The sequence below is a fragment of the Hibiscus syriacus genome, unplaced genomic scaffold, assembly GCF_006381635.1.
Source record: "Hibiscus syriacus cultivar Baekdansim isolate YM2019G1 unplaced genomic scaffold, ASM638163v2 tig00004004_pilon, whole genome shotgun sequence".
NCBI lineage: Eukaryota > Viridiplantae > Streptophyta > Magnoliopsida > Malvales > Malvaceae > Hibiscus > Hibiscus syriacus.
Genome location: NW_024061991.1, coordinates 27,599 through 33,598, shown reverse-complemented (window position 1 = coordinate 33,598; position 6,000 = coordinate 27,599). Strand labels below are relative to the sequence as shown.

The following is a 6,000-nucleotide window of genomic DNA, read 5'->3' as shown; positions in this document are numbered from 1 at the left end:
ACCAAGAACAACATAATGAACTTTAGAAAGCTTAGTGAAGCAGTCATATGATAAAATTTGATCTCATAATTGTTTGAGTTATATTTTATGGACCGATTTCTCGTTTACATTATTTCATCAAGTCAGTGCTTGAAACATTGTGTCGTTGAGCTAGTACTTGAAAGCCACCGCCGGTAGACATCATTAAAATATAATTTAATTGTATCTCAATCAGCATGTTAACGTTCATCTTAGACGACGTCATTCTTTTAATAGAAAAGAACGAGTTTGGAACATATGAATAGTTAAGTCAACATTTTATAACTTTTAATAGTCAGGAGACTCAACAAAACGACACTCTAAAATCAAAAAATTATTTTATAACTTTTAATAGTAGAGAAATTTAACAAAACAGCACCTGTAATTGGAGTAATGCTTGTATACTTCACTCATTTTATTATAATTGAATTTTGAATGTAACTGCGTAAAAGTAAAATTAATTAAACTTCAATTTTATTAACAAACATTATATGTTCTTTACTTTTCTACATTTTGATTCCATACCGGTAAGAATTAGACAACATTTTTTAGTAAACCCTGCTTTCATCTATATATTTATAGGATGGACATATGTATATAAACAATATATAGAGTAACCAACTCCTTATTTAAGTATTTAATTAATTGTAATGAATATTATTGTATATTGCTAATACGTGTCACTTGCACCGGGCAACCACTCCTTAATCTTGAAAATAGTGCCCATTTCTCAGTACTTGAATCAGAGTCCTTCACCTTCCACCTGGAAAACAAAACAGAGAAAATCATAATATATGTATATACATACATACATACATAAAACGCCATGAATAAAGAATGAAAACTTACTCGTAGGTGGTCAGTAGGCGGTGGAGAAAGACAAGCATCATGGCTTTAGCCATGTTGATTCCCAAGCAAGTTCTTGCTCCCATTCCAAATGCTAGGAAGCTGTAAGGCTTGCAACAATTTTCATCCTACGTGCAAACCAAAACATCATATTCTTCCACAAGCTTAATATCATATTTGGATTAATACCACCAGCAGACTTACATCAAACCTTGAAGGATTGAATTTTAGGGGTTCATTATAGACCGTTGGATCAAGGTGTATTGCTCTTGCATCAATGTTCACATTCCACCCTTTCTTTATCTTGTATCCTATTAACAAAACAGCCCAAACATTAGTATATTGTATGGGAAAACAACATCAAATTTAGTGCTGGAAATTTTGAACCTTCAATCTCACAGTCTTCAACTACAAGTCTTGGGAACCATGGTACTACAGATGCCATTCTCAGTGACTCTTTAACCACCTGTTCATCACCAACATTAGTATGTTAATCTATTGTTTTATGCTCTATTTTAATTTTGTTTACCTTAGAAGCATAGGGCATTTCAGTAAGATCATCCAGAGAGAGAAATGACTTTTTCCAAGTTTTTGCTGCAAGTTGGAGTTGCTCAGCCTGTTCCAGTCATTAAAAAACAGCCCCAAAGAGTAAATTATTCAGAATCTGATTGAAATTGTCAAGGCAGATAAATTTGGTTTTTTTCTACTTGCCTTGATTGCTTCAAGGGCCTCTTCATTTTCCCCTAGATATTTCACCATCCAAGTGATTGCACTTGCTGTTGTATCTTGGCCTGAATGTGAAAACAAATGCTTATTTGTTATACATATTCATTCTGCAATAATGAATGCAAAAAAGTCCACCTGCAATAATCATGGTCAATATATTATCTTGAATCTCTGCATCTGTTAGTCTATGCATCATCGTCTGCCAATAGACGTTGAAGAAAGTCTTCGAAATCAGGGTCTAAGCCTCTTCTTCTACTAATGATCTTCTTCAATGTGCTCATGATTCTTTTTCTAGCCTGGTTGTAATTGGAATTTCAAAGGCTTAGTGTTAAATTATGATGTGGATTCAAGGGGTTCAATGTGCTCATAAGTACATGCTGTTTTTCTTCTTTATTTTAATTACCTGAAGGCCCTTGTAGAATCTTGTCCAAGGAAACCTCAAAGGGAATGCAAGCATGCTTTACAAACCTGACCTACATCCTCCTGCAATAACTCTAGCTCTGCTCCACTCTCCAAACTCAGCAACATTTTGCACATTGCTTTGAAGGTTATCTGCATCCAATTCAATTCCCAGTCTATCAAATAACCATGTTTTATCATGTTGAGGGAAGAAGATTTTTGACTGGCAAACCTTGAGAGCTTCATCAAGTACAATGACAGTGGCACCATCTTCCAGCCACTAAGAGCATCGACAATCAGTCGGTCGAACTGTTTAACCAACAAGGATATGGAATTGGAGGAGAACAAAGTGACAAGACTGGCACGGAGTAGTTTATGGTGGTGAGGAGAAGCACAGAGCAAGCTTCGATTCCCTACTAGCTCTGCAATTGACTTGATGTACCTTTTGGTGAATCTCCCCAACTCATTGCTTAGTATTGTTTTAGCTGATCCAGTGCTCCTCACAAATACATGAGTCTGCCCGAATATGTTGGTTTTGAAGCAATTCCCATATCTGACAACAAGGCAAAGTTCAATAACGACACATCGAAAACAACACATTCATTGCCTAATTATATTCCCTTATCGACTCAGATGCTTCAAAATATGGTTTATTAAAAAAAAAAGGTGCCAAGATCAAGTTGGACCTTATTCCGTTTAAGTACAGAATTATAATCACAATCAATACATTCGTAGAACTATTTGTATAACGTACCTTAGACTTCGTTCACGAACAAAGTCGTAGAAGCCTTTGTCACTGTTGATGGCAGCCATAAACTGTATAGTTTCCCCGATAAATGGCAATCCTAGACTACCCGGAGGAATATTATGAGTCCTGGAATATTCCCAATTAAGCTGCTGAAGCATCTTTTGCAACTGGCGGATAACAAAAACCATGGCACCAAGGCCTAAAACTGCGTATAAACAAAGGCAATAAGGACCTACACCTACCAAAAGCTGAAACATTTTCTTTGTCAATTATCCTTGGGAGGTGCAATTGATGAACAACTTCAATATTTCATCAACATTATGCTTATTTGAAATCTCCAACTTCGGATCGGATCATTGAATAGGAAAACACGTGTACGGCTTTAAAATGATGTGCTGGTTTGTTGGCCTACAATGATGTGCCCCGGTTTGGTGCTTGAAATCATTGAATTTCCCATTTTGAAACCGAGTGCGCTTCCAGTGGCGTTAGTGCATGGGAATTGCATTTTGATATGTTTGGCATCTTAGTATTCTACAATTTTATACATAGTTGGATAAATAGAAATTTCATTACTTAGCAAAACTAAATAAAGAAATTGAATTAAATAGATTAAATCTAAATTTTAATCAATGCATGATTTATTTTCTGCTCTTAAAGAGTTAATAAGGATAATATTGAAAAAATACAGCAAAAATATATTAAGGATTAAATAGACTTTTCAATTTAATAAATTCCCACAATATTTGAATTTTATTTATTTAAATTAAATCATCATTGATATTCAATTTAAGGAGTTAATTAATAACTCGTGTGTCATTATCTCATCCCTTTCGATGATGGTCGTATTTGAATTTTATTACACTTTATTTACATTTTTCCAAATTTGGGATAATAGTTGGGTTGAATTTATTAATATTAAATATACTAAATACTAATATTATAATATTATAAAATAATATTAGATTAAATTAAAATTAATTAGAGATCAATTTTGAATTAAATAATTTTTAAGGACCGAATTAAAAAATAATATATGAGAAGTTTAAAATATAAATTGCCCTTTTCTATTATAGTCAGTCATATTTTTTAAAATCCATTGAGCAACTTTAGAGGTAAAAGATTGTTGTTTTCTCTAGATCTTAGGTTCGAGTGACATCGTTTGTAGGGTATGTATTTTGTCAATGGCTAATAAAAATACTAAACACCTTATAATCACCCTAAATTATTTAATAAATTTCTTGGATTTAAAGTACCATTTGTCGCACCCCAATTTAGGGGTTAAAATTTCGTATGATATTTACATAAGTAGTTTGATTAAAATGTTGGGTTAACAAAGAATTTTGAAAAAATTGAGGACTTTATGCATAATTTTGTCTTCTTTGATTTTAATTTATTCTAGAATTCACATGATTTATCCAGATTTTGTTTGATACGAAATTGTTATTATTATTATTATTATATGAAAAAAAATTGGAAAACTATATACCTGAAAGATTTGTTTTAGTGTAACAGTGTAAGGATTGGTTTTAAAACAATTATTGGAGTAGGTAGAATGGACGAATTATTAGGTGAGTGGATTAAATGAATGATAATGGTATTGCGTGGAAACTATTGCTTCTAGCTTTCATTTTCAAACTCCAACAAGAGTTTAGAAAAGTTGCATTATCATTGTCCCTTATTTCCTCCTCTTTCTCTTCCTTTCCCTCAAACCAAACGCTCTGTATCACTCCATTGGCCCCCATGAACATCCTTTAAAGCTTCGACTTCAGAGTTAACACCAAGCTCAACCCATAAGTTATGAGGTATATCATTGCTAAAGGTCCAGATGACGACATCTTTGCTCTTGACCAGCAGTTGCTCAGTTCGGTGCTGGGTGTTTTTGGGGCGTTGAATTGGAGTTTCAAAGGGTTCCGGGTGTGACCAAAATAGAGGTCAGGTATACCCAAGGGTTCATGGATAATTCGAGTTACGTGTGTTCTGGGACTAGCAACCATAATGATGTTGTGAGGTTTCAGTATGACCCTAAAGAGTGCATCTTTGACACTTTGCTTGATGTCTTTTTGGGCTCGCAATGATCTTACAACTCTTAATCGTCAGATAGCTCCTCGGCATTAAGGAACACAGCAGAGATCGCGTAACAATGCTTCTCATGTCTTGCAGGTCGTCTTTGAAATTCCACCATAAGCCAAGTTTTGAAAAAGATGGAGCTCAGTTTAATAATGATGTCGAAAATAATTGATTCTGCCAATACTTTGTGCTGCTGTTTTGAACTGAAATTAATGCAAAGTGTTGGGAAGTGATTTGGAGAAGATGAAATGCTCTTCGTTTTTGTGTGCATGTGAGCACAATGATAAGGTTTATTAAGCATGAAAGAAGGGAGGCAAGGAGGGAAGCCATCGCCATTTATCGACCATGCATGTGTTGGTCTCGCAGTTAGGAATCTCCACGGCTTTCTCCTTGTCCTAGTTGGTTTAGTGTTTATCATTTGGCTATCTCAAATAAGGTTTGAGAGCTGGTAATGAAAATAATAATAAATAAATGTAAATGGGTTCAGGGAGCACGTGGGTTTGAAAATGTTAATATGAAGAAAGGGCTAATCATGGCTTCAGTCATGTATTTTCGGTAAGATTCTAATTTGTTTCCACCTAGTTTTAGTATAATTTCAACCAAGCTTTGATAGTTTAGATTAGTTTGTTTTAGCCTGATTTTAGTAATTAAATATTCTAGTAGCATCGTCAATTTTAGTTTTACCATTTGGCTCCCCAAATTGTTTTTTTTAGATTCTAATAAGTTATTTTTATGGCGATGGAAATTATTAGATACGAGTTAGTAATTTGATGGCCTGGATCGTGAGAAAAATATTGGAAGTTGAATTAAAGATCGAGGACATTCGAATGGAAATTATATGGTCGATCAGTATGGCACAAAAATTGAGGTAATACTTTACTACCTCTTTATGCTTTATAGAATATGTTGGTATTGGTAAATGCATGAATGGAAATGTTTGGTCTTATATGTGTAATAAATAAAGATCTACACTAGATACGAATACGGTAGAAGATAGATAACTGAATATGGCTCAGATGACTATTATAAGAAATTGGAGGACAGTTGGAATTAAATTACAAGTTCTGAAATTAAGTGATAAAAGAATCAACCATGGATTGTAGATTATAATTTATCTCATTAAAGGTATTTAGATGATAAATTATGAGAATATTTCGATTAGGTAAAATTACGAAATTACCCTTATGGTGGAAAAT

General features: G+C 33.8%; 1 pseudogene; it reads right to left on the bottom strand.

Moving 5' to 3' along the window:
* Positions 1 to 537: 537 nt before the first annotated feature.
* LOC120185650 lies at positions 538 to 3,022 on the bottom strand (annotated as a pseudogene).
* Between the last annotated feature and the right edge of the window lie 2,978 nt (positions 3,023 to 6,000).